The sequence below is a fragment of the Cynocephalus volans genome, chromosome 17 (genome assembly GCF_027409185.1).
Source record: "Cynocephalus volans isolate mCynVol1 chromosome 17, mCynVol1.pri, whole genome shotgun sequence".
Lineage (NCBI taxonomy): Eukaryota > Metazoa > Chordata > Mammalia > Dermoptera > Cynocephalidae > Cynocephalus > Cynocephalus volans.
Window position 1 is genome coordinate 40,789,198 of NC_084476.1, and position 24,788 is coordinate 40,813,985.

The window sequence follows — 24,788 nt, forward strand, 5'->3', positions numbered from 1 at the left end:
ATGTCAAGTGTCCTTATAAAGACACGCAGAAGAGACACACAGGAGAGGAGAAGGCCATGTGAAAACTGAGAAGAGACTAGAGTCATGTGGCCACAAACCAGGTGAGCCAAGAAATGCCTACAGTTACCAGAAGCCAGAAGAGGCAAAGAAGGATTCTCCCCTAGATCCTTTTGGAAGTGTGGCCCTGCTGACACCTTGATTTTGTACTTCTGGCCTTCAGAACTGTGAAAGAACAAATTTCTGTTGCTTTAAACCACAAGTTCATGGTGATTTGCTATGGCCTCCACAGGAAGCTAATATAGCTGGGAAGTGGCAAGATGCTCACCACCCTCACTTCTCTACTGTGGTGGCTAGTCCACACCACGCACTTGTGCACACACGCGAGGGCGAGAGGCGATCATCTCTTCCTCAGCGCCCTTCACCTCTAGCCTCCTCCCACCTCCTGCCCAGTCCCACTCTGCCCAAGTGGCTCAGTTCTGCTTCCCCACCACTAGCCAGGATCTCCTGCCTGCTCAGACCCCACTCCTGTATGCCTCACTCTTCAGACTGCCAGTCTCCAAGGATCCTGATTCTCTCTTTTGGACCTAGGAGGCTCAGTCCTGGATTCACCCACTGTCACTGTCTCTCAAGTCAACAAGCATTTGTTGTACATCTACTATGGGTTAGGCACTCTTCAAAGTACTAGGGCACTTAGAAGTCCCTGCCCTCCAGAAGTTCACCGTCTGCTCAGTAATTTCTCATCCATTCACCTCTCTGAAAACACGGCCTGTGGCCACTGGTTTCCAGCAATCCGATTAGTACCTGTTCCTGAACCGAAACGTAATTGGAGAGCCTCTTTCAACTGTGCAGTTTCATTTGTTGATCTTTCCTGTGGAAGAAACCAAATGCCAAATGAAAGTAAGGCAGGGGCCAAATCTGACACATGGAGTTACAAACTGTTATTTCATTACAGCCATAGATCTAAGGCTTAGTCTTCTTTGTATAAGAAAAGATAAGGAACAATGAGATTACATTTTCCAATCTAGAGCAGTTAAAATATACATAAACGTTGACTCAGTTGTTAGAAATACATGAGGTTAGGTCCAATTTCAAATCCTGCATCTTTAAAAATGATCATATGATAAAATGTATTTAAATAATCAAGATATTTAATCAATACAGATTTATATTTATTTATCAACTTATCATACTCTGAGTATGAGTATGCTCTCTCTGTATCTGATTTTCCTTTAAAAAAAGAATTCTCATTCAAATCTTCTGATATTGTTGTTCTTATTTTGAATAATCCAAAACACATTTAATCACATTTAATAGATTAGATAATCTACTTTAGACAAAAAGCATGAAGATTAAGACTGAACTGACCTTTAGTCCTCTATTCTGTCTCTCTAAGGTTTCCTTAGCTTTCTCATAAATATCTTACTCTCAGCCCATTTCAATTTAATTCACAATTTATTGAGTGTCTGCTATGTGCCTGGCAAAATGCAAGATTCTGGAAATACAAAGATGAACAAAATAACCATGGCATACCCTTTTGGAGTTTATAGTCTACTAGAAGTGGTTCTTGAAGTGTGGTCTGGAAACCTCTGGCGGGGGAAGGAGAGTTCTTGAGGCCCTTTCAGGGCTGTGTAAGGCCCAAACTACATTCCTGTATTCATAGTAACACAGTCAATTCTCATTATTTATGGTAGTTATGTTCTATAAAGCTGCTGTGAACAATGAATTAGTCAATACTGAATTATTGCTCCTAGGGGAAATACAGGGTTAGGTTCCTGTGAACCTCTGGTCACAGCATTTTCATCAACCAATCAATATATAACCTTGTTCCACGTGTATTTCTATTTAAAAATACATTAACATGAAAGGATAGGAGACGTGTAGGCCATCTCCCATCCACTTACCCATCTTGTATAAGACGATAATCATGAGATGATTTCTTATGGCTTTCCAGATTCTGATGAGGTCTGGGGCTTTCTGATCTGGCTCCCTCCAAATAGAGCTGCAGAATATTTAACCTCTTAGCAGCAGCCTAGAATGGGCTCCTCAGTAACAAGATGTCCCACAACTCGTGTTGCAGTCAATTGGGCCCTTTTGTTTTGGTGTCATCCTTTCGGTGAGGCACAAAAGACCACGGGAGCTGCCACCTTGAGCTATTCTTTCTTTCGCTATCTATGTAAGTATTAAACAGTTTGAATCTAGAAGTGGCTTATTGTACCCGCTGTGGATTGATTGAATTGTGTCTCCCAAAATTCATATATTAGAAGCTTAATTCCCACTGTAACTGTTGAGGGTGGGAAATCCTATTATGGTAATTGAAAGGTGGGGGCCTTAAAGAGGTAATTAGATTGTTGGACCATGCCACAGTGAATGGATTAAAAATGATGGTGAGGGATGTGGTTCTGAGGGTTTTAAAAGCAGAGCACGTGAGAGTCTCTCTCTGCTCTGCTCTGCTATTTTCTGCCACAGGAGACCTCTGGGTCACTGTTGCCACCACTAAGGCCCTCACCAAATGTATTCTCTGGACTTTGGACTTCCTAGCATCTGAAACTGTAAACAATAAATTTCATTTTCTTTATAAATCATCCAGTTTCAGGTATTTATGTTATAAGCAACAGAAATAGACTGATATAGTACCTTTCCCATTCAACAAGTCAGGCCTTGTCCTTGGCCTTGTGTGTGCTCAACAAACAGGAGAGACTGAGAGAGAGATGTTGGACAGGTGTACTGCCTAGGCACTCTGCTCATAACTAGGCCATTTGACCCTCAGCCTTAAACCCAGTGATGTGAAAAAAATTCCAAGTTATATTCCTTGTAAACGGCATTAACTTCTCCTAGAAGAAGATGCCATTGCAAATGATTTTTAGATGATCTTGTGAATAATATTTGCAGTATCTACAAATTCAACCAGTTTATTTATATTGCCATCATTGTAGCACCCAGGGGTAAAAAAAAAAAAAAAAGCTGTGTTTGAAGAGAAGCCTTCACCTCTCCAAAGGTCTCTTTGCTCTTAACTCTCAGGAAAGAGAGGACTTTGAAGTAGCCCACTTAAAGTAGACCGTACAACATGGCTGAAGATTAGGCCTGCCCAGAAGGCCAAGGCTTATCACAACTTCCCCTGTCATACTGTAAAGCTTAGCCTTAAACAGGCTAGGGCTCTGCCTGGTTAAAAACTGTATCCTCTGCTTTATCAGAGAATAAATGTATTTATTCTGTTCCTGTCAATGACCAAATCCAACCACCTCATCCAGAAAAAAAATCGAGCATAAGCATCTCCAAAATACATTCACTTTTAGGTTATTACATAATGATAATATATATATATCATTATATAATAACTTAAATACCCATCAATGGATGAATGGATTTAAAAAACTGGTATACAGGGGTGGGACAGGGGAGGGGGATTAGCCAGAAATTGGTAAGGGGTGACAAAAAAATGACTACATTGTGTAATGTTGAATATACTAATTATCCTGATTTAAACATCACATATTGCACACAGGTATTGATATTCAACACAGTACCCCACAGATGTGTACAATCAATTATGTTTCAATTAAAAAAAACTGTGGTTAGTATATGCATTTATTGAAACAACACACCATACCCCACATATATGTATAAAAAAATACATTAAAGACATTAAAATTTAAAAATTCACTTTTATTTTTAAATTCTTATTATTTACTGATCACAAAGTAATAATGCTCATTATAAAAAAAATGTGCAAAATACAAAAAGTGTAAATAAGCATAAAAAAATCAGTCACACATCTACAATAAGACAACAATTGCTAATATTCTGATGTATTTCCTTTAAGTCCTTTACGTATTTTTTCCTTATATAATCACTAGTCCATATGAGTTTTGTGCCTTGACTTTTGATTCACATGTTTTCTTATTTCTCCATGATTTCTCATTGTAAACATCATGAATGACTGCAGAGTAATTTATGGATGTGTCAAAATTTACCTAACTCTTCCTCAAACGTGTGGCATGATGGCTGAGAAGCCTGTCACTCTTGACACTAGCTGAGTAGAACACAGACAGTATGGTGTGATTGAAATAGCAGTGACCTTATAGTCATATTCTAGGTTTGAGACTGAGTCAGCCACTTACTTGCTTGTGGGATTTGGGGCAAACCAATTAATTCTTCTGAGCCTCAATTCATTTCCCCACATACAAAATAGGGCCAATAATGTCTACTTCACTAGGTTGTTCTAAATCAGGAGTTGGCAGAATTGGCTCAGGGGCCAATTCCAGCCCACCACCTATTTTTGTAAATAAAGTCTCATTGGAACCTGACCATTCTCATTTATTTCATATTGTGCATGGCTACTTTTGCCCTACAAGTGGCTGTGAAAGAGACATGGCCCACAAAGCCTGAAATATCTGGCTGTATATAGAAAAAGTTTGATGACCCCTATTCTAAAATAATGGTTATGAAAGTAACTACGTAGACAGAAAAAGCCTAACCAAAGGTGAGAGATTATTCAGAGCAGAGCTCTTGGCCCACAGTAGGCACTCACCAAATATTTGTTCAGAGGATGTATAACCAAATATAGAATTTTTTTCACTTGACTTTCTGCATTCAGAAGAATGGGTCACCTTTTGGGAGAGGCATGAAGAAGGAGGTGATTCAGAAGAGTAGAAGCATGAGGAGCAAAACGTGTGGAAAGAGACAGGAGAGATTTCTAACATCTGGGAAACTATAGGGACGAGAAGAACTGTGTAAAGATGTTTAGGAGCTTTCTGGGTAATACTCTGAATAAAAGTCCTGAGACGCTCAATTAAAGTAATCTAGAGTAAAGATCAACATTATTCTTTAAGACTTCAGAATAAGACTGGTTTTATTTAATTTCAACACAGTGTAGGGATTCAGTCACAAGGACTATAGCTTTCAAGTAAATTATTGAATGAATGGGATAAAAACAACTGCCAGTATATACCTTTGCAAGCTATGTGACTACCATTCTTTATGTACTCCTGCCCCTCCCTACTCATCACTTAGGCTAGGGACATCAGAGTAAGTTGTTTTGCTTTGTTTTGTTTTCCTCAAGAAAAAACAAAAGAACAAAACAACAGAAAAACCCACTTCATTTAAAAAGCTCTACTACCAGATTTCTTTTAATTTTTTTAATGATAGCTTTATTGGGTTATAATTCATATACCATACAATTCATCCATTTAGAATGTGGTTTTTATTATATTCATAAAATTATTCAACCATAACCACAATTTTAGAACATTTTCATCACCCCCCAAAAGAAACTTTGTATCCATTAGCAGTCAGTCCCTCCCTTTTTCCCAGCAAGTCCCTCAGCCCTAATCAACCTCTAGTCTACTTTTGTTCTCTATAGATTTGCCTACTATGTATGGAATGATACAATATGTGGTCTTTTGTGATTTGCTTCTTTCACATAGCATACGTTTTTTAAAGTTCATCCATGTTGTTGCATTTGTCAGTACTTCATTCCTTTTTATTGCTGAGTAACATCCCATTGTATGAGTATACCGCATTTAATTTATTTATTCATCAGTTGAAGATAGGTGTTGTTTCTACTTTTTGCTTTTATGAATAATGCTGCTATGAACCTGTATACAAATATTTTTGGAGTGTGGGAACATATGTTTTCATTTCTGTGGGATATATACCTACAAGTAGACTTGCTGAGTCATGTGATCATTCTTTTCCTGAACCTACTCCAGCACTGGGCATTTTATTTTTTATTTATTTTGTGGCAGCTGGCCAGTACAGGGATCTGAACCCTTGACCTTGGTGTTATAACACCATGCTCTAACCAACTGAGTTAAGTAGCCAGCCCTGGACATTTTAATTTTTTACTTTGCTAGTTTGAGAGGCAAAAATATTTGCACTCTCTCAAATAGTAAATAAGGTAGGACTTTTGGTGGGAGGTGCTCACTGAGTAGGCATTTCTTTTTTTGTGAGTTCCCGAGTCCTACCCTGCCCCTTTTTCTATTGGAGAGGTCTTTTTTTTTTTACCTCCAGGTCCCAGAGGGAGTCTCTGAGCGGTACATTAAGTATTGAATACTTTTATTAGCGGAATGTCTGCCAAGATTAACCAAGAGGAAGTGAGAAGGCATACAAATTATCTGTGAAACCCATAACTTTCCCTACCTGAAAAAGAGGATACTGCCCTGGCCCACTTTAGAAGTGCTCTCTCCTGCCCCTCCAAAGAGGGTCCACCTGAGCTTTAATGATACAGGCTAAAAAAGGGGACAGGGGAGAAGAGGACTTTTTTTTCACTGTTTTTAGTTAAGAAAGGAAAAAGACAGACTGGGTGTGAGGAAATGGATGGGAATGAAGAGCAGAGATTAACAAAAAATATTGTTGAGGATTATGTATCCATCTCATCATATTTGAGAAGTATTAAAAAAAATAAGTTATTTTAAAATTACTCTTTAGTGGCCCAACCAGTTTCTCTGATTGCAGCACTGCTTTAAGTTCACAATTGAGTCTATGGCTTGCTTTATAATATGTAAATAGATAATGATTAAGAATTCTGTGCCTTAGGGGAGACCCATGAGGCGTAACACCCCTAACTTCCAAATCAAATTACAGAAGACTACTCTATTATTTTCTGTGTAAGCACAAATTCCTTAGGCTTTCTACATATGGTGAAAGGAGAGTGAGCATAATATGTACTTCAGCAGAATTTCTCAACGGGAGTGGTCCTGCCTTTGGGGGCAGGAGAATTTTTTGTTGTGTAGGATAATTCCTGGTATTGCAAGAAGTTCTTATCAGTGAAAACCAAAAGTACCTGTTCCTCATTGTGATGACTAAAAATACCCCACTCCCCCTCCTTTGGGGATGGAACTGCCTCCTGTGAGAATCATTGCACTTAGGAGCAGATGGAGAATATCTATGAAATTCAGCTCAAGCCTCCCTCTGCCTGTGTCATGCCATTTATTTCACTCCTTGCAGCCACCTCATGTTGGTGGGACAGGATAAAGGGGGCCTATCCCGTGAGGCATCCAGAGTCCCAAATGGCAATTTATGTAAAATCTGTTTTTGGCATCCCTGACACGGTTTGAACATTTGTGTCCCCCCCAAATTCATTTATTGAAATACTAACTCCCAATGTAATGGTACTAGGAGGTGGTACCTTTGGGAGGTGATTAATCGTAAGGTTGGAGCCCTCATGAATGGGAGTAGTGCCCTTATAAAAGAGGCCCAAGAGTGATGCCCTATTCCTTCTTCTGTGTGAGGTTACAGTAAGACAGGCCCACTATGAGGAAATGGACCCTCACTGGACGCTGAATCTGCTGGTGCCTTGATCTTGGGCTTCCCAGCCCTCAGAACTGTGAAATAAATTTCTGTTGTTTATAGGCCAATCTACGGTAGTTTGTTACAGCAGCACATATGGACTAAGACAACCCCTTTCAACCTATCAACACCCCACGACCACACTCCAGATTTCAGCCTGGAGAGCGAGAAATGTAAGTCACACTAACTTGATCATTTTCTCATCATCCCACCCCATCCCACTCCCATTGTTGTCCCACCATCCCATGGAGCTGGAAGAAGTAGATTATTCTCTCATCCTTCTCCTTCCTGAGGTGGCATTTGACCTGAGGTCACAATGACAGATGCAGTAGAGAAAAAAGATGTGAGTCTGAAGGTATTTTTAAGTTTTTATGTGCTGTTGCATTCTACCTTTCCGATATTTATGCTTCATACAGAGGAGTCTTCAAAAACTTCATGGAAAGGTGTTTCCATATTATCTTTTAATTCCATTTTTCCACAAACTTTCTGAAGTACCCTCTTATTTGCCTTGTTGCATTGGTTAAGACTTTCAGTGCAGTGTAAACAGTGATGGCGATAGCATGAGAATATTTTTGTTTCACTATCTCATGTGATGTTTGCTACAGATTTTGGCAGTTCTTCTTTATTAAGGAAGTTTCCTGATTTCCGACATGATGGAAAGGGATTTTTTTTTTAAATCATAAAAGGATGGGGCCTGGCCTGTGGCTCACTCGGTGCTGATAACACCAAGGCCACGGGTTCGGATCCCATATAGGGATGGCCAGTTAGCTCACTTGGGAGAGAATGGTGCTGACAACACCAAAACAAGGGTTAAGATCTCCTTACTGGTCATCTTAAAAAAAAAAAAAAAAGAAAGAAAGAAATGCATGTAGCAAATGCTTTTTCAGAATCTAACTTATTATATGGTTTTTCTCTTTTGATAACTGTAAGAAAATAATCTAAGTGATTCATTTTCAGAAATAATTCAGGCCCAGCCTGAAAGTTGTCTGACTGGTCCAGCCCATTCCTGGGGGGGGGTTGTCAGTGAATAGATAAAGTTCTCCTTGAGATGGTAATGTGTTACTAGCCCTTAATTGTTTACTTCAAATGGATAAAGTTTTCCTTGAGATGGTAATGAGTTAATAGCCCTTATTGTTCTCTTCATTTCCTAATGTTTCTCCTTTCACAGAGTGGGCCTCCCCCCCCCCCTTGTCCTGAGCCCTCAGACAAAGAAATTTCTTACAAGGGGGTAATAAATCAGGGTAATCTTAGACGTCATCCGGGAAGACTGTGCACCCCAACCAATGAGGAGGCGGGGGCAGGGACTTGTGCACTAGGGAATAATTGCTTGCTACAGCCCTTTTCTGTGTGCCTGCCGGTCAGACACCCAAACCTTACAAGGCCGTAATTAAAGTCTAGGCTTCGCTGTACCTCCTGTCTCCGTGTCCCTTGGACGGGTGAGGGCATGTCTCACAATAATACAACAGATTTTATCAAAAGATTTTCTAAAATCGAACCACACTAACAGCCCAGAGACAAATGTCATTTGGTCTTTAGCTATTTTTCTTTTCATACACTGTTGAATTTTATTTACTATTTTATTTGTGTTTTTTAACATCTATTCACACAACTTCGGTTTGTGCCAGCCTGTGCTAGTTCAGTAAAATGTGCTAGCCTATGCTAGTTTATGTCTCCCATCCCATTCATCAGTTTTTTAAAATGGCAGTATAAAGTATCCTCTTCTTAAAATTGGATTGCTTTTTATTACAGCTTTCCCCATGGAATGTAAAGTGGTGTGGTAGATAAGACTAGGTTGCTCATGTGTTCAAATGAGCATTATTCAATGGAATAGAAAGTCATGTTTCACCAGCAGATCATCAGTCAGTATCCCTTGCCTCCAATCTGGCTGTGGGGGTCCCTAAGCACGAAAAACACAAGGTGCATTGTTTATAAAATGTAGCACATTTTCCATTCTAATGTAGCCTAGATAAAATGCAACAATATTGATTTTCCTTCAATCTCATGAAACTAAGGGGTCTAAATATCTTGAGGTTTGTGGCTATTAAGGAAACTTTAAAAATCCTTTGCTTTTACTTCTTTGCTCAAAGTTGTATATCAATAAATGTCTTGAATGTACCTCTGTGTGAAAACAATGTGAAAAAGACTATTGACATTTTGATTGTAGATTTTTTTGTTTCTACCTTCAGAAACTCAGAAGATTTTTCCAGTGGAAAATAAAATCATTAGGTAGAATGGTATAAACAGGGGAATAACACTGAGATGCTGACTGTCCTCCCACTTTCAACCTACTGTCCAGGAATACAGGAAGAATTCAGAGCCACATTAATCTTTCTTCCTTTTCACAGAGGCGGGGCTTAAGATTTAGTCTGGAATTTGAATGCCTATTATTGACTACTCTGTGGCAGCAAAACCAAGAGAACAAACAGCTGCTCTGCACATTAATTTAAACCACACCAGAGTACAAAGCTTGTGCTTCCAGATGGAAACCAATGTGTATCCTCCTAGGGAGTCCTGCTTTCAAGGACCTCATGTAAGTAACTTAGCAATTCAATAGAGCTTTATTACTAAAATTGCAATTAGAAAAAAGGGGTAATTACAAGGAGGAAGAGGAAAGCTTTGGTTTTAAATGTCACATCCATCATTTTTTTTAAATGTCATTTTTTTACTGCTAACTCAGGTTAGTCATTTTGTGGTTGCTATTTGTTTCTCAGGTACTGTGCTGAAACTCATGGTCTCACTGCACTTCCAAACTGGAAGCTGAAAATTAAGTCTTTCCTTCAGACTCCTGATGCTTTTATCAGATAAAATGGGTTTGCTTTCATTTTTGTTTGCGGCTGGCTGGTTTGAAGATCCAAACCCTCATCCTTTGCTTTTACTTCTTGAATTCTGTGCTTCATAAAAACAATTTATTTCCAAAAGAGGCAATGTTTGCTGCAACTACTTTACTTTTTTCTTTTGCTTTTGAAACATGGCATATAGAGCTGCCTAGTTTGTACTTCTTCCTCCCCAGTTATTTAACTATTGACTGACCACACTGGCAGCAGGTAGGGGTGTGTGTGTGTATGTGTGTGTGTGTGTGTGTGTGTGTGTGTGTGTGTGTGTGTGTGTGTGTGTGTGTGTGTGTGTGTGTGTGTGTGTGTGTGTGTGCATGCGTATTTACACCAAGTTAATTAGTATCTAAGTCAAATAAGAAGGAAATTACCATGTTTATCAATATACAAATATGTCATATAATATGCTATACTATAATATAGTTTAACCTAGATTTTTATTGAGGTGTAAGGAAATCCAGATGTTTTAAGAAATCATTATCACATTTCAATTGGATGATTAACATATATGTATGCATATATACTCAATTTAAAGATTATCTATAGTTAAGGAATGGCTTATAAGAACTTTTCAATCAGGTGATGCCATTCCTGTGATTATTTTCAACACAGTTTGCTTCTAGCTATATACTAATGCAGTAACAGACCTAATTTCAATTTGCTTTCTTCAATGAGAATTTTAATTATTTTTATTTTTCAGTAGCACACACATTTAAATTCAAAGTTGAACTTTCTGAGCTTCTAGCTGGAACTTATAAGTTTTTTCTTCATGTTTCAATGAAACCTACTAAGAAATGGTTATCTCTAGTTACAAAGGTAATAGTTGCTCTAACTCATCTCTCCACCCATTTTTTTATGACTGGCTTTTTAAAAATGTGGCTTGAAATTACCATATTTACCTGCCTAATGTTTGGTGGTTTCTATGACTACATCAACTCTGAAATACTCTATGTGACCTTCAAGTTACCTTCCAAAGTACTCTCCCACTTAATCTAATCATATTTTTCAATATTCCTCAATAAAACTTTTCTCCTGTCAGGCTGGTCTCCCCTGTATGCTATTCTCATTTCCATTTTATTGTCTTCAATTATACCATGTTCTCTTCCAGGAAAATACTCTGAAAATAAAAAAATTGATAGGTTTTCATGGCATACTGAATGTGAGACATAAAGGAGGGGGAGAAGTCAAGGATGCCTCCAAGGTTACTGCATAGATGATAATACCATTCACTGAGAATTAGAATGGAGGAGAAAGCCCAGGTTTATGGGGAAAAAGAAAACTTAATTTTGGACAGTTGATTTGAAGTATCTGTAGAACACATCCAAAGAAAGATGTTCTATGAGCAACTGCATATTTGGGTTTAGAATGAGAAGACTGGGCTAGAGATTCAGACACAGGAATAATTTTAATCATTTGTTTTTTACTGATGGATCCTTTTTTTTGGCTGCTGGCTGGTACTGCGATCTGAACCCTTGACCCTGGTGTTATAACACAGTGCTCTAACCAACTGAGCTAACCGGCCAGCCCCAAAATAATTGTTTGTTAAGCCACAGAAGTGGATGAGGTCATGCTGGGTGTATACTAAAATGAGATGTAAGGGATGCTAAATACAGAATCCTAGGAATTATTAACTTTTAAGTAGGGGTTTGAGGAAGTATAACAGCCAGAGATGTTGGAGGTAGGCAGGAAATTAGGTGTCTTGGAAGCCCAGGAAGTAGAACATTTCAAGAATGAGGCAGTGACCAACAGTGTAAACAAGGGGTTAAGAGAAGAGAAGTTAGAGGGCAGAAAAGACTAGGTTCATGGGCAGCTGGAAAAAATGAGTTGGAAAAGAGGGAACATGACCAGGAAAGCATCACAGAATGTTTAACATAAAGTGCAATAGACTAACGTCCCTGGGTTTCTGCAGAACTTTATACCCTATTAAGTTAAATAAAGGGCCAGCCCATGGCTCACTTGGGAGGGAGAGTGTGGTGCTGATAACACCAAGGCCACCCTATGTAGGGATGGCTGGTTAGCTCACTTGGGAGATAGTGGTGCTGACAACACCAAGTCAAGGGTTAAGATCCCATTACCGGTCATCTTTAAAAAAAAAAAAAAGAGTTAAATAATGTCTGAGAATCTACTAACTATCTAAGACTTAGACAACTCCTATATGTAAAATACTATAAAAGAGTTCTGAACTGGCCAAGAGTAAAAAGTGTAACAAACTGAGAGTCAAGGGCAGAAAAATCTGGTGGAACAGGTAAGGCTAGAAACATAGCTGGGTGCCTTGGGCTAAAGAGAAAGTAGTGTCTTTCAAAACAGAAAGACATGAAGTTTATGGAGTAAAGAATGCTCATCACAAGTCTGTGTCTCCCATCCATACCTTTCTCCAGATCCTCAGGCTCATGAAAATGTCTTGTAGGTGCTGCAGATTCCAAAATTAGGGTTCATTACCTTCTCACCTACTCCAGCCCATTCCCAAATCTGCTTCTCCTCTATTTCAGATAACAGCATTGCTAGTCACTCAGTTGCTTGAAATAGAAACCTAAGTCATTCTCTTCCATCATCATCCCTTCAATCTCATCTCTGCCACCAAGTTCTGTACATTCTTTCTCCACATTCCCTCAATTCCATCCTCTCATTTGTTTTCTTTTTTAAAAAAGATGATCGGTAAGGGGATCTTAACCCTCAACTTGGTGTTGTCAACACCACACTCTTCCCAATTGAGCTAACTGGTCTTCCTGATATAGGGATCCGAACTTGTGGCCTTGGTGTTATCAGCACCACACTCTCCCAAGTGAGCCACGGGCTGGCCCTAATTCTTGGATTTATTTCTAAGTGACTTGCTCTGTACACAGCAAGTCTTCCAAATGTCTGCTTGATGGAAAGGGAGAGGGAGTGTCCTTTTTGTTCCATCTTTACCTCTCCTTCCTTGAATTTCATCTTTCATCTCCACTTTGTCCAATGGCTTTGTCTCTACATGATGTTTTTGATACCCCTGTGTTCTGTTTCCAAATACCACTGTGCATTTCATGGCAGGCACTGGGGGACTGGCATTAGAGAGTATTTAAAGTCAGACTCCAGGGCTGGCCCGTGGCTCAGGAGGGTGCAGCGCTGGTAGCGCTGAGGCCACGGGTTCGGATCCTATGTAGGGATGGCCAGTGCACTCACTGGTGGAGCGTGGTGCTGACAACACCAAGCCAAGGGTTAAGATCCCCTTACTGGTCATCTTAAAAAAAAAAAAAAAAACTATTCAAATACTTCATGAATTAGTGTGTCATTTTTGCACAGGGGCCATGCTAATCTTCTTTGTATGGTTCCAGTTTTAGCATATGTGCTGCAAAGTAAGCATTATCATCTTGTTCTTAATTCCCATGACTATGGCTTTAATTCAGGTCCTGCAATATTATTCCTAACTGGTCTCCCTTCTTCTAGTCATTCCTCATCTTCCCAATTCATTTTCCATTATTTCAATTAAGCAAATCTGATCATGTCACTCCCCTGATTAAAACCCTCCTAATTATAGTGAGGAGAAAGTTTGACCTCCTTAGCATGACATCATGCAGGGCCTTGCTGGCTGGGCCTTACTCCAAATCCTAGCTACGCATCCAACTACTTTCTGTCTCCACACATCTAACATATAACATTGCTAAATTTCTCCTTGTTCTTCAACTCACCATGCTCTTTTATACTTGATTGATTATAAAGACTGAGCAACAGTGTTGCACTACTAAAATTATACGCCTAGATGGTGGAGGATGGTCAATGGGGGAAGTTGAATACAAGTGACTTGGCCTACCCACAGAGCAAAGAAGAGGGATGGCAATGAATCTTTGGTAAGATGTGATCCTCCCTTGACTCAATGTTTATTGACTGTGTTTCTTAAGTAAGGTATGATTCAAGTAACTGTAAGGGAGACAAGCATACCTAACAGGTTAACTTCAAGGAATTTATGATCTGATTAAAGAAATAGGTTATATATGAGGGTACTTCAAAAAGCTCATGGAAAGTGGAATTAGAAGATAATAAGAATCTTTCTATGAACTTTTTGGTTTTTTTCCTTTTTTTCTTTTTTCTGTTCTACGAACTTTTTGAAGACCCCTAGTATAGTGAAGTTACTGATGCTACTGATTTTCTTAGGTTTCTAATAATACATCAGATGCATAACTTTACGCTCACAAATATATACATTCAAGGACAACAGGTAATTAATTATAAGCATGAAACAAGCAATCTAGACAAGTGCTACAGGAATTCAGAAGAGGAAGAAATTATTTTGGGATAGGGTGTTCAGATTAGGTTTCACAACAGAAATAGGATTTGAAACCTAAGTAGAGCATAAGTAGCAGACAAGGAACAGCTTTCAAACTGTGGAGAATGGGGCCGACCCCGTGGCGCACTCGGGAGAGTGCGGATCCTATATAGGGATGGCCGGTGCGCTCACTGGCTGAGCGCGGTGCGGCCGGTCACAAAAAAGACAAAAAAAAAAACCAAAAAAACTGTGGAGAATGACATAAAAAAGGGAGCAAAGGAACTGTTTAAGGCAAAAGGATCTGAGTAGGAGAATAATGTTGGTAAGATCAGCAAGCGATCAGGGACCCTAAACTTTGGAGGACCTTAAATGTCACACTTTATCCCCTAGGCATTCTTTATCCAGCAGGGAATGAGGAGCCACTGAAGTTTTTCTTAAGCAAAGAAATAACTTGATGAAAGCAGTCTTTTAAGGAGATTGATCAAGCAGTAGTGTGTAGGACAGATTAGAGGGAATGCAGGCAGGAAGAGTTAAGTCGCACAGTAATTTAGGTCTTTGATGCCATATTTTCTCGATTCTAAGACGTTATTGAAATAACAGAATTTTATAATAAAACACTCTACATTCCAAATATACATTGATTATAAGATAAATCTTGATTTTAGGTATATAAAATCATACAAAAATAGGCATCTCAGAATTGAGAAAATAACAAAGTCCTGAGATAAGATGGTAGGCATGGGAAGGGAAGGTCAGATGCAAGAAACATTTTGAAGAATTTGAAAGATTAGATGTTAGAAGTCAGAGAGAGTAAAGATTAAAATATGACTCCATGATTTTGAGACTGAATGAAAGCAGCAAATTAGTACAGTTGTTCCTCAATATCCATGGGAGAATTAGTTCCAGAATGCTCAAGTCCCTTATATAAAATGGTGTAGTATTTGCATATAACCTATCTCCCTCCTCCTGTATACTTTATTTAATTATTTTTCTGGTGCTGGCCAGTATGGAGATCCAAACACTTGACCTGGGTGTCCAAACACGGCGCTCTAACCAACTGAGCTGAGCTAACTGCCAGCCCCTCCTGTATACTTTAAATCATCTCTAGATTACTTATAATACCTAATACAATGTAAACGCCATGAAAATACTTGTTACACTGTATGTTTTTAATTTATAAATTTTTTGTTGTAGTGTTATTTTTTTCCGAATATTTTTGATCTGTGGTTGGTTGAATCTACTGATGTGAAACCCGTGGATATGCAGGGCTGACAGTACCATTAAAAGAAATAGGGAAGTCAACAGGAAAAAAATTGAATTAAATTTTATATACTGAGTTTGAGTGAGGAAATATCCAGCAGGCAATTGAAGAAATGGGCTTAAAGCTGGGAAGAAAGGTCAGGCTGGAGTATGTATCCAAGGAATTATCTACATAAAAGTCAAAATAGAAGGCTTGAAAGTGAATGAAATTCTGAAAGATGGAGTATGTAGAGGACCAGAGGCAGAAGCATAATCAAAAAATATTTCGGGGCAGGAAAAGGGATAGGGAAGAAAAACAGAAATGATTTGAAAGGTAAATTTAGATCCATTCCAGAGTAGGGGCATGAAAGACATGAGAAGAGAGAGGTTGAGGCCTTATGTTCATGCTTAGGCTTTATACTTATTAATTATGTATATTTGGATGTCTCTTGAGCATTCATGCAGGTATGAAGAAGCCCACTTCAGTACTCCAATGGAATATCCATGTGGGACCCCATCTTCCTCCTTAGCTGCACGCTAACAAATGTAGGCTATTCCTCAGCTTCAGGAGTTTTGGACCAGTACCTTGGCTGTTTCCTTAGCCTATGTTGGGAAAAGATGAAATTTCTGTAAAGGCTTGTTGCTGGTATTGAGTGCTGTTGATCTTAGCTAGTTCCTTTAAAGAACAATACTTCTTATATAACTTTCAATGAGCAGTTATTTTAGAACACAACTGTGTTGATCCAACTTTTTATTACAGAGTCAAAGTTACAGGCAAACTAGTTTTTAACACTTTCCCACTTCTGCTGGAATAGCTGTGCCAATTAAACTTTCTGAATTTCTATTAGTCAGGGATGACTGAGCCCTCTCTGGCTTACCTCATTTCCCTAGCAACCAGATAAGAAATAAAATGATTTATTGGTTTAAAGCATAACACTTTCATAGCCCATAAAGAAAATACAGTTTAAAATCCCATTAAAGGGAAATATTTCACAAAAACAAACACAAAGTCATATTTATTTGTACCTCTCTTCTATAACTGGGAAAGCTAGCACAGAGATGGCTCACCACTGCAGGTGTTCTAAAAATCTGATTGCCTGGCATGATAAACTGATTAGTAACTGGAGCTATGAATAGTGATTTAATGGTCCTAAAATATGAATTTCAAAAAGGATTCTCTTCCAGTTATGAATATTTTAATCAGTACACTTGTAAGCATACCTTTCAATCTCATGCTCTTGCAAATCTAAAGTTGACCCGTACAGTTTAGAATGTTACTGAGTTTTCAGCCAACATAATCTTAATTCCTTCATGCTTTTCCTAGGGGAAAAGAATTGCTTTCTCTACGTAGTGTAGCCTTGTAAGGCTACCAGTGCTACAGGAGCAAATCTCTCTGTTCTGAGAAGGCTATAAACAATTTGGCTTAGGCAGTGATACCTGGTTTGTAAGTTGTGTTTTACCTCTATATTCTCTAGAGACTCTGACAATTAAAAGTATTGTGGTTGAAATACAGAGTGAGGGGAGGGAAACAGCGAAGGAAAAGATATTATTAAACAAATATTCAGCTTAATATGGTGATTCATTGCTCAGTTTTTTCCACCTCTTGGTTGATTTCTTCATGATATCAGCATAGGGTAGAGATGGCAAATACATGGCACCATCCCTGCCTGCCTTTTGTCCCCCTAAAAAATAACACTACAGTGGCAGACACTACAGCTATTCTTCATTGAACTCTTACTAAGCCTTAGGGTTATTTTTGACACAGTTCTTCAGGCAGTCACACCAATCAGTTGGAGTTGGGGGTTGAAATGATGAGGTTGGGGATTCTCCCTGGCTTACAGTTTTGTTATGAGTATCTTCTGATTGCAAGGAACAGGGCAATGTAAGAAAAAGAGGATTTATTTTAAGGATATACATGAATCGAAATAAAAAAGTTCAGGATCCAAGTCAAGTCAGAGGCTAGATTGTCTCACTAGGGCTACCTGTACTACCTGTCATAGCATATCTGTGTCTATGTTTTTAATGTGCCCCATTTCCCTCTCACTTCCAACTGGCCAATCCTCTCTGTATTCCGCAGTCCAAATGCTTCAGAGAGCTAGTTTAACATGCTTAGGTAATTATCGTTGTATCTACTAGCTAACCACAGCCTTGGCAGCAGGTCTTTTCATGGGTTATAGATAGATAGCTCTTGAGTGGGCAGTCCATGGGCACTGGTAATGTTTTCTTTCTTTAACTTAGTGGTAGTTTTCACTCCATGACAATTCAAAATTCAATACCTGCTTAGATATCTGTAGCTACTTCAATAAAAAATTTATTAAAAAAATTTTTTTGCCAAACTAATCTCATTTTCTTTTTTGAAAACTTTATTAAATTAGTAGATCAAGAGAATGCCATAGATACTATATATCTTGATTCATAATGTGTAAGGGCTCTACTTAGTATAGAGAGGAAATATAGAGAAATAGCTAAACAAGTCGGATGAAGGGCTGGACTCATCTGTTTAACAGTTGTTTAACAACTTTGCCTTCTGTGCTTTGGTCTTATCTATAAAATGGGGGTGATAAAAGGTACATAGTAAGGTTGTTATGAATATTGAGTGAATATAGATAATGTGTTTAGAATAGTTAGCAACTAATACCTGGGTATAATTAACAGAGAGGCAGAGTACTTTATAATAATTAAATCACCAAATAAAGGAATAAGACAAGTCCCTGTGTACCTACAAGAAATGTTCTCAAAGTGGCCAGATGAGCATCTGTCAGGAATGCTGTAGAAAGATCTCCTTTAATGAGAAGGTTGGATTAGTGATCTCTTAAGGCCTAGGATTATTTGATAGTCTAATTATGCCCTGAATGCTTGAAGTTATATTTCTGCTTATGAAGTAATCTGTAGAAAAATCTGATTTTTATTATACTACAAAGCCATACTTTTCTGCAACTTGTAAAGCCCTCAAACGAAAAGCCAAAGGAAACCAAACCAAACAAACAAAACTTCACTTCTTGGGAAGATTTTTGACATGTTATTTCAGAGTGTTAAATAGCAAAGTAACAGAGATCCAGAAATGTAATATTATTTACACATAGAAAAGTAATCTCAAAAAGTGAAGAGAAAAATGTCTCCTAAGGCTCCTTCCTGCAACATCATCTCAAGAGAACATAGGAGAAAATTCTAAAGAGAAGGTCATTTCATTTAAGATTAAATGGTTCCATAAATACAGAACTACATGACTATTTAGGGAAATACAAAATTCTCAAAACTGATCAAACAAAATGTACAAGTAGCTTAATAAGTGTGCACAAATTCTCATTAAAAGTATTTATATTTATAGCTACATTTCTCCTAACTATAGTCATAAGCATTAGGTATTTAAAAAACATATAGTATAACATACACACAAAAAAGTGCACATATATTAAGTGTACTATTCAAACATTTACAAAGTAAACTTACCCGTATAATTAGCACCCCTACTGAAAAAAAAAGAACATTCAGCATTGTTTTTGAAATCAATTTTTCTTAACCTTCAAGACACAAAAAAGAACATCCTACTCAATATTTCATGGTATGGCATGTGCTTTTATTTATTTATTTATTAAAAGATGACCGGTAAGGGGATCTTAACCCTTGACTTGGTGTTATGAGCACCACACTCTCCCAAGTGAGCTAACCAGCCATCCCTATATAGGGATCTGAACCCGTGGCTCGGTGTTATCAGCACCACACTCTCCCACGTGAGCCACAGGCTGGCTCTGGCATGTGCTTTTAAAAGCAATATGCCCATCTTGAACATCTCCCATGACTTTGAAAAACCACTCATGGTATGCAGAATAATGGCTCCCCAAAGATATCTGCATCTTAATCCCCAGAACCTATGAATATGTTACCTTACATGGCAAGAGGGACTCTGCAGATATGATTATGGATTTTGAGATGGGGAGTTTATCCTGGACTATTGGGTGGACACAATGTAATCACAAGGGTCTTTTTAAGTGAAAGAGGGAGACAGGAGAGTCAGAAGGAGATGTGACAAGGGAAGCACAGGTCAGAGGGGCCATAAACCAAGGAATGTGGGCGGCCTCTAGAAGGTGTTAAAGGCAACAAAACAGATTCTCTCCTGCAGCCTCCAGAAGGAAAGCAACCCTACTGACACCTTGATTTTAGTCCCTTGAAACTCATTTTGACTCCTAACCTCCAGAACTGTAAGACAAATTTGTGTTTTAAGACAGTAAGTTTGTGGAAATTTGTTACAGGAGCAATAGGAAACTAATAAACAATTTATACTCTGGTGAGTCTGTGTGCCAATTCATATATTTTATTGCCAATTTATTAGCTTCAGGGGGCTATTTTATAAGCAACTCAATCATAACATGTCCCAAATTAAAATTTTACTTTTTTCTTCCCAGAACTGGTCACTCCCCCAACCTTTCTCATCTTTGTAAATGGCACAACTAATCACCCCAATTACTAATGACAGCAACCTGGAAATCATTCTTGACTCCTTCCTTTTCTTTTTCCCTTATATTTAATTCATAATTTTCATCAGTTTTACTTCCAAAATAAATCTCATATCCATCCACTTCAGTTGAATTTCACTGCTACCATTCTTGACTCTCATCCTATCCATTCTCCACACAGCAAGCCAAAGTGGTATTTAAAAAAGAAATTGATGGCACTTACTTGCACAAAACCTCTTAATGTCTGTCCCTTTGTGGCGGATGTAACCTTTTAGTGGCTCTATGCTAGGTGCAGGGGAACTGCCAGTTCATAAGTATTCTGCAAATTAGAGCTTCATCATTAATTGAAATACATCACGAAATGCAAGTTTGATGGGATCTATAAGTTATAGCAAGACATCTCAATGAGTTGTTAGATTGTTTAAATAATTTCATCAATGGTAAATTTTTTAATGGCTGTACAAAAATTTTTTTTAAATGTTTTATATCATCGATTCACTCAAAGTTTCTCGTCAATGGGGACTCAGGAATTTGAAAAGATTATTAAAAATCTTCATCAGGAGTTGTGTGAACCCATTTCCGCCATATTTCTCCCTTGGACGTCCCTGGGCCTTGGAGATGGCTGGGGTTTCCCTGCAGTGGAGGCCGACACCAAGCTGATTGTAATAATCAGCTAGCAGCTGCCTTGCATTGGTCATCATTCAACGCTCCACCAGAGCCTTCTAGTACACACGGCAATAAGTGGCCAGGCTTAACCCCAGTGACAGCTCGGATGGACCGGCTACACCACAGTATTCTTTTGGTCCTGGTCTATGAAATGACTGAAATGAAAGACATAAGAAACCCCACGTTGGGTGCAAGTCCCAAACAACTACCCCGTCGGAGACCTCGGGTTTCGGTGCCCGCGTGACCGTCGGAGGAGAACGCTTCGGGCGGGAACAAAGGTAGGCAGGCCAGCTCCAAGGCAGGCCAACCTCTGCCACGGCAACGGAAGACGCTTGTCCCGCCCCGCTTCCGGCTTCCTGCTCTGAAAACCGTTGGAAAGGGGTGGGGTGGGGACGGGCAGCAGCCAATCACGGGAACCCTCCCAGGTGACGTCAGGGCGCGATCGCCGATTCGGCGAGCATGGTGGGTGTAGAGGGGCGAGCAAGAAGAAGGGCCGGGGTCGAGCGACGAGTCATCGACCCGCGCGTCGGAGTGGCGGAAGCCGAGGGGGGCGCGCTTGCGTCCGTCCTGCTTTCTGGCGCTGGGTTCGGCTCTATCCCTCGAAGCGCGGCGGCGGCGACGTGGAGGAAGCTTCTGACCAGCGTCTGGCAAGAGCAGCGCGTCAGGTCAGCGGGGACCCCGGAGCGCATCCTACCGACTTCCAGGGCCCCTCCTCCCACCCCCTGCCCCGAGGCCTCAGCTCCTGGGCTGCCCGCAGCTTTCCACCGCACCGCGCCGCCGGGCCCGCACCCCGACCCGGGCCTCGCCCTAAGTTCCCCGGGCCACACGATAGGGTCCCTCTTTGGCCTCGTTCAGGGCTCCGACTTGAGGTCCATGGAGCAGACAGGCTCAGTGCGGGCCCCGGTGAATAGGGGCACGGGGTGTGGAAGGAGGCCTAGCTTGACTCAGTCCCCACGGGCAGTGCTGTCCTGCAAGGAAAGATAGTGTCACGTTACGGAGGTGCGCGCGAGAGGGTGGAGCGCTCCTTGACAGACAAGCTCCCTGGGGTGTAAAGGGTTGGACTGGAAGATGATCTTGAAGGTCCCCGCTCAACTTTGAGTCTAAACTCTGAGTCTGGGCTTCCTTGGAAGTTTGATAAGCCCCGCTCCCCCCGCCTCCCGACCTGAGCACTTTTGTAAAATTGTTATGACATAGCAAAGTATTCTTTGCGCCTCTCATAGGAGAGGTGGGGTACAGCTTAGCACACCTCTGGGAGCTCTGGAAGGAGAAGCCAAATAGAATCATGTCTCGAGAACAGGGTTTTGAGTTTCAGACTTTATACGAGGGCGCTTCAGAAAGTTCGTAGAAAAATAGAATTAAAAGATAATACGAATCTTTTTATGAATTTTCTGAAGACCCCTCGTATAGCCATTTCCTTCTTATTCCTGAGTCTCATCCTCTCTGCACTGAAGGAAGGGTGATATATCATGTTTTCTTCAAGGAAGATTTGCACTAGTGGATGTTTATGGAATAAACAGACACAAGGCAAACGCTGGGTGTGGGGCAGTATCCTGAGTGCTGGAGTCATTCAGATCTGGGTTTGATTTTTGGTTATATAAATTATTAACTATTTAACTGATTTGGGGGAAGTAAATTATTTTCTCTGTACCACAGTGCCCCTGTCTGTAAGATGGGGCTAATAAGAGGGCTGTGGGGATGAAATGAGTTAATGGTTGCAAAGCTGTTGGCACAGAGCTTGGCACTTTGAAAGTGCTTAGAAAATGTTTACCGTTGTTTCTTCTGTTCAGTAACCGCTTGAACAAGGTGTTCATTATTTTAGGTTGATTACCTAAAAAAGTTCTCTTCACAAATAACTCTTTTTCCACAGTTGAGTGAGACATTATTTTTCTGCACAGGGTTGATCACCTTTTGTCGGTATTTACAATGGACAGTCTAGAGTTGAGAGACAGCAGAAAGTGGTCTTCGAGAACTGGGTTTCTCAGAGATTGCCAGTGAGTTCAAGATGAAAGCATTCTTTTCTGCAAACTATCTATCAATCGTCTATCTAGCTTGTGGTGGCTCTGGTTAAAATTATGGAATTGAAGAGTGAAATGGATGCAAATATCCAATCCCTTCTTCTGACTTTCTGAGCTTCAGGCTTGAGGGTATTATGGATAATACACCTACTCCACATTGTTCATTTAAAAGATTTCTTATTTTTATAAATGAAATATTTCGAATATCCTGAAAAGTACAGAAGTCAATATGATACCCTCTACCAACCACCAAGATTTCACACACATGTTGCCATGTTTGTTTCCAATCTTTGCTTATGGTATGGTTTTTAAAAAATAAATGTTTATATAGACAGCTAAAGCCCTTTTACCCCCATTTTCCTTTCCTTTTCCTCCCTCTCCAGGGGGAATTACTTTCCTGAGTTGGTGTGTAATTTTACTATATATAAACAAGCAACATATAGCAATATTTTGCATATTTTTTTAAATGTACAAAAATGATACCCTATTGTAGCTAACTTTTTAGAATTTTGCTGTTTTCCCCTGATGCTGTGTTTTTGAGATTTATCAATATTGACAAACATAGACATAATCCATTTATTTTCATTGCTGTCTAGGATTCCAAAGAAACTAGTTTTATCTTGACATTGTACTTTATACAACTTAAATTCACCTATTGTAGTTCAAGTCCATTTTGTCACTTTTTTTCACTCATGCTATTGATGAAGACTCTGTTCACAGTTTTCAGTATAAAAATGTATCTTTGAGTATGGCATGTTATCCAGAACAAATAGTAACACATACTGGGTGTAGAAAAATTTATTCGTTTTGTTTTTGGTGTTTTTATTTGGGAAAGCGAACTGGCTGAGATCTATTGTGTGGTCTGGTGTCATATATTAGGTTATAAGTTCCTAAAAATGAGTGACTAGGTCTTTCTCAGCTCCATGCCTCTCAGTTTTCTTTACAGTGCTCTACGCAGAGTGGATAATCAATAAATGTTTGTGACATTGAGTGTTTTTACTTTCAGGGCTCCCATAATCCTTCATATATTTGAAACGTTGATGGCCAGCAATATTCAAAACTTTGCCCTTTTAGGTTTGGCATTTCCAATGCCTTTAAACTTTCCTATTTTGCAATTTAATTCAGGAACATAATTAAAAGCATTTTAGAAAGCAAGGTAGGGGCTGGCCAGTTAGCTCAGTTGGTGAGAGCAGAGTGTTATAACACCAAGGTCAAAGGTTCAGATCACTGTACCAGCCAGCTGCCAAAACAAACCGAATACAAAACAGAACAAGCAAGTTGTGCAACAACAGTTTGTAGAATATGTTACCAGTTGCGTAATATACATTACATGCATTTATAAATAAATATATATATGTTTATTTATATAATCATATTTTATCTATAGAAGGATAGATAAGTTAGTTTTCAGGGAGAACTATATCTGGGGAACACAGAGGAGAAGACTTTTGCTATAAAACCTCTTGTGACTTTAATTTTAAACCATGAGTATATACTACCTATTTTAGTCCATTTTGTGTTTCTATAACAAATACCTAGGTTTATTTGGTTTACAATTTTGGGACAACTGCATCTGGCATGGGCCTCAGGCTGCTTCTACTCATGGCGGAAAGCGGCAGGCAGCCGGTGGGTACAAGCAGATCACATGGTGAAAGGAAGCAAGAGAGAGAGGGAAGGAGGTGCCAGGGTCCTATAAACAATAAGCTCTCGCGGGAACTAATAGAGTGAGAACTCACTCCTTAATTCCCCCGCCCCCAGGGAGAGCATTCATTCATTCATGAAGGACCCGCCCCCATGACTCAATCAGTTTCCAAAACTGCCACATTGAGGATCAAATTTCCACATGAGTTTTGGAGGGGACAACACATCCAAACTCCATCACTACCTAATAAAAAAGTAAGTTAATTAAATTAAAATTATTTTTAAAAACTCCTCACGTTAAAAAGGCATCTTACCATTGTTTTCTTAAGATTTAATTTTTCCTTAAAAAAGCTTTGGCCTCCGGCCGGGCCCCATGGCTCACTGGGAGAGTGCGGTGGTAGCTCCGAGGCTGGTGCGC

General features: G+C 39.5%; 1 protein-coding gene and 1 non-coding gene across 4 annotated transcripts in view; one reads left to right on the plus strand and one right to left on the minus strand.

Moving 5' to 3' along the window:
- Positions 1-13,349: 13,349 nt before the first annotated feature.
- LOC134366304 (U6 spliceosomal RNA) lies at positions 13,350-13,455 on the minus strand. Its single transcript, XR_010022284.1, has one exon. It is a non-coding gene; the product is annotated as a U6 spliceosomal RNA (small nuclear RNA).
- A 7,757-nt stretch (positions 13,456-21,212) lies between these two features.
- GNE (glucosamine (UDP-N-acetyl)-2-epimerase/N-acetylmannosamine kinase) overlaps positions 21,213-24,788 on the plus strand; it is a 38,496-nt gene continuing 34,920 nt past the window's right edge. For 2 of the 3 annotated variants that reach the window (XM_063081838.1, XM_063081839.1), the window contains exon 1: positions 21,213-21,379. The gene's annotated coding sequence lies outside the window, so the exon portion shown is untranslated. The remainder of the gene's footprint in view (positions 21,380-24,788) is intronic. The other variant, XM_063081837.1, reaches the window with a different exon arrangement.